The following is a 4,849-nucleotide window of genomic DNA, read 5'->3' as shown; positions in this document are numbered from 1 at the left end:
AAGTTTAAGTTTACAACTGTAAAGTATAGAAATAGACAAAAAAAGCTAAAATACTTCAGTAAGGCCGAGCAGATAGGAAAGTTTAATAAAATGTTCTGTAAATCAATTTCCCTCGATTTCCGAACTCTCTGTTCGAGCTCTGATATAATCTCTCTGCTCCTGCCGCTGTCACTGGGAGAGTGACTACATTCGGTAGGGCTACAGGTTGATTTCACAATGCCACATTTAATTAAATAAAGGATAAACCACAAGGAAAACAGATATGTTTTAATAAATCTTCTTCTGGCTTTATATTTCGGTCTTTCACATTGGAATACATACTTTGCAGTAAATCTTTACTCGATTACAGGCAGCCCGAACGTAAGGGAGAATCGAAGCCTATTTGACTTTCTGCTAATCACATTGAAGTGTTCACGAAGCATTTCCCTGCCCATCATGTGCCCGCAAACCGGTTTATCCGTTTTCCTCTTCCTGTCATTGTCAGCGAGCGCAACAAGAAGGGAAAATGCAGGACAGAGAAAAGGTATTATTTGTCAGGAGTGGGATTTGAACCCACGCCTCTATTCAGAGACCAGAACACCCAAGCAATGGAAAGACAGGAGCCCTTGAGTCTGGCGCCTTAGACCGCTCGGCCATCCTGACGAACTACGTTCAGATCTCTTAAAAGCACCAGTAGTTCACTAAACTGAGAAATGCTTTGCTGGATAAACGTAAAATTGCCTGTTGTAGCCTAAACGGACCGGGAAATTAAATATTCGGATCGATTCAGAGTGTGCTTTACAGCCTTCTTGTAATATTTTGATCTGCTAGGGCGCAGTCGTTTTTACAATCTGGATTATTTCAAAAAGACCGACATCAGTGTAATACAGCTTTCACGTTTGGGAACAGACCTTGTATTGTACATTTCTTATAGGTTTATTTTCCTGATTGCAACATACTGTGAAGCATAGAAGCCAGCTGCATAAATCTCTATTACACGTCATTTATGAAGGCGTTTCAAATAGCAGCCACTGCAGGATTAACGCTTTTGGAGCATGTATTATATTGTAAATAATCTTATTTAAATAAGCTTAAATTCGCATACTGTTTTTCAGACAGCGCAAACCAGTCTGACCTCCTACAACTTTCTGTGCCGCTGAGTAGATCTTAAAACAGCTGCAGCCAGAGTAGCCGTAATGGCAACACACTGCTTTGAGATCGGCTTTTCTTATTCTGCAGAACCACCGGCATCGGAATATACTGATCCGCATAAGAAGCGCTTTCGGTTTCTGATCGTTTTTATTGAGCGCTGCTCTAACTTTACATTTGCTCGTACTAGTTTTTCCCATGAAAAAAGACATTTCCCTCATTACATGATTTCACTTTTTTATTTTCAACAAGTAGAAAGAAATAAAATATAACTCCATATAAGAGACACAGGTTGGATGGTTGGTGGTCTAAGGTGTTGCGTTTAAGTTGCAGCTTTTCCTGGAGACCTTTGTTTAAATCCTACTTCTGACAAAGTAGAAACGAAAAAATCCCTAAGTAGAAAGCATCTCGCATTTCACGTGTTTAATGTTAATTGTCTCAGCGGTTGCCTCGGTGAATGATGGATCTTCTCTCTTGCAGGGTGACGGCAAACTTCTTCAGAGAGGGGATCTCCCACGCACGGCTTTTCTTCATCAAAAGCGGAGACAAAAGAAACAGACTTCAAACTGAAATTAATTACTTCTTGATCGTTTATGACCGTCTTTAAAAAGCTGAGAGAAGGCGAAAACGTCTTTCGAAATGAGGAAATGTCTGCTGACAGTAAACACAGCTCCTCTTTAGTACTGTGCTAAGTACCCGTTTGTTGCGCGGCAGAACGGGGTACGTTTCTGTGACAGGGCCCTGGTTTATTTTTTTTTAAATAGTTGAATCATATTGAAATGTTAAACAACGGAGATAAAGTCGCTGTTGACCAGGATGGCCAAGTGGTTAAGGCGTTGGATTTAAGACTTAATGGACAAATATCCATGTGGGTTCAAACCCCACTCCTGGTAGAGTCTTGTAAATATTTTGAAGTGAGAGGTAACTTTTAAGACTTACACTCTATTTAAATGTCATTTTACTTAATTTCAGTTCTCTTCACTCCCTGGGATAACTGAACTCACAATCGCATACTGAAGGCTTTATATGCATTATCTGTGATACAGCTTCTAATAAAGACGGAATGAAACTGTATTAATAATAAATGACATTGTTTTAAATAAACGTGTATTGATAAACTTCATAATTAATAAAAGTGGTGTGACAGGAAAGCAAATTAAATATTACAATGATATTCCAAGCAACTGATGCGTAAATTCATTATGTCGTGACAGTTTTATTCCCACTATAAAGGGTAATATTCTAATGTGATCCAGTGTTCCGCTTAGTCTGCTTCTGAATTTCTTCATTTCAATCAGTCCTCTATTTCAGTAACCTCTAGAGGGCTCAGGATTGGGTTCCTTGAAGTTAAGAAAAGGTTAATTAAGGAGCTGCAGGCTGAGTTCGTTGTAGTCTTAAATTCAAGAATTCTTCGATTTTAAGAAAAAAGACAGGTATGTTTTGTGTCTCATGGTGATCCTCTTCTCGATCCAAATGAAAGGTTTAATATGATCCCTCTAGAAAAAAAAAAAGTCAATTTCCGCCTGGAGTGATTGATGCCCCATCAAACATTGTGTAATATTCCTGGACGTTTATACCGTAGAATCCTGGTTCGTGTCTTAAATTCAAGGTAAACAAGACTAAGGAAACGATTTGGAAACTTGATGTTAAACTGGGATTTAAATCACCCGGAACATGACACTACATTGGGCAGTATGTGTGAAGCAACAACTCCTGTCATCCCTTCGATAGCTCAGTTGATAAAGCGGAGGACTGTTGTGGAAACAGCGTTGAATCCTTAGGTCGCTGGTTTGACTCCGGCTCGTAGGAAGGTCCCTTTTGTGTACTTTAATCAAAGACAATAAATAATTTTCACTCAGACGTTGATCAGAAGCTCAATAAACGACGAAGCAGAGGCTCCTGTTCCGAATTCCCCTCACGTCTGATGGTCTTGTTCTAACCGAGATCAATCTAAAGTGGTACAAGGGATTTTAACAAATCTGTTCTTTGAATTCAGGGACTGCTCTGTCTGCTTTGTGCTGACCACATTTATATGTCTAAGGTATGTGTTTAATAGAAGTATATTCTACATCTTTTGCCCACTGGGCCAATTGCTGTTCACGAGCTCCTAGCCCCACTTGTTCCCAGTGGAACAAGTAGCCCCGAACACCTCGTATGGAGTTTGCGTGAGTGAGGTCAGTAACGAGCTCGATCAGACCCAATCTACTGCTTTCATCCAAAACAGCCCTTTATTTGGCTTTAAACTCCACCTGTTACCCCTCACACTCAATGTTTCAGAAAAAGGTTTTAATTTAAGCTTTGCCCAGCAGAGTATTTGAGCAGAGAAAATGAATAGAAGCGCTATTCGCGCCAGTCTAGCACAGTAACCACTAACTCCAATAATAAAATAATAATAATAATAATAGCAGCGAAAAAATCCCGGCTCCTGCTTAAAAAAACAACTATTGAAATTGTACATCTCCAACACTGGCTGGAGACTTTGGGTACCCGGGCTCAGCGGTTATATAGGACAGGACTCGGCGAACTGCAGGTGAAACTCATTGCTCTGCGCTCTCCATGCGGAATGTGCGTCTCCTCCCTCCAGACTCGTCACACCGCCTTCATACTCTACAGCGGGGGAAAAAAAACTCCCCTTTACTGTCTTCATACATCCCTCTTAAATCCCAGAAACACCGAAACTCCGGGGCGTTTCTGTGAGTCAGTACTGGGTTTTTCTGTTCGAGGTTACAAGCAGAAACAATAAAAGCGCTGAAAGCAGGAAGTTATTTCTGCTCTTAGGCATAAACGTGTAAAAATACATTTTCTGATTCCTAAAACCTAATAAAATCCATGTAAGTTTCCCTTTTGTTCCCAATGCACATAACTGAATATAAACCAGTCACTAGTTGTGGCGCAGTTCTTACAACAAAGATACTTACATTACGAACTTTTTTTTCATACGAGCTCTTGCCGTTTTTAAATTGAATATTTTGTTTCAATTCGCTAAATCACACGAAACACCAGCAACACTCATCGTAAGCATCTGACCAATCACATTCCTGAATTTTAAAAGTATTAAGTATTTATTTTAAACTTTTTTTTAATTTTATACACCTGTTTTACATATTCTTGCCATTTTTGGCATATTGTAAGTGGATTGTAACTTCAAATTGATCATTCCTGAGCTTTATAACTGTGTATCATTTCTTTTAACCTTATTTTAATATTTTTTAATTATTTTTGCATTTTACAGAACGTTTTAAATATATTGTGAGCATTTTAGCATAATTTTAAAATAGGACTATCAATGCTCCTGACTTTTAAACCTGTATTTCTTCTGACATTAATCTCTCCACCTGCAGATGAGGAGGGAGGTATTTGATTTTAAATTGGTTGATTTGGGGGGGGGGAATGTACATGAATTTCCTTGTGTGTATCACCAGTGGAAAACTTGGCATTTTTGGATGAATTGCAATCTATACTGCAAGGCCTTAAGACTGATATAGTAATGACTGGAGATTTAAATAACACATTTGATACATCACACAGGAACAGCATAACATCTAAAATGGCAGAACCCTCTAAATCACTGAAAAAATTCAGGCACATTCATAATCTATAAGATGTTTGGTGGTTACTGTGTCCTGCTTCCCTTTCATATTTTTTAGTGTGCACGAATCTGTCCCTCTTCTTTTACTAGTTTTTAAGGAATATTCTGATATCTGTGATTACAAGATCAAGC

At 38.8% G+C, this 4,849-nt stretch overlaps 1 non-coding gene across 1 annotated transcript; it reads right to left on the bottom strand.

Annotated features, from left to right (window-relative positions):
- Positions 1-531: 531 nt before the first annotated feature.
- Positions 532-642, bottom strand: trnal-caa (transfer RNA leucine (anticodon CAA)). The gene is made up of 2 exons: positions 605-642; positions 532-577 (listed from the first exon to the last, which is right to left on the bottom strand). It is a non-coding gene; the product is annotated as a tRNA-Leu (tRNA).
- Positions 643-4,849: the final 4,207 nt, after the last annotated feature.

This window comes from Atractosteus spatula, unplaced genomic scaffold (genome assembly GCF_055471065.1).
Source record: "Atractosteus spatula isolate fAtrSpa1 unplaced genomic scaffold, fAtrSpa1.hap1 Scaffold_29, whole genome shotgun sequence".
NCBI lineage: Eukaryota > Metazoa > Chordata > Actinopteri > Semionotiformes > Lepisosteidae > Atractosteus > Atractosteus spatula.
This window is presented reverse-complemented; position numbering and strand designations above follow the sequence as displayed.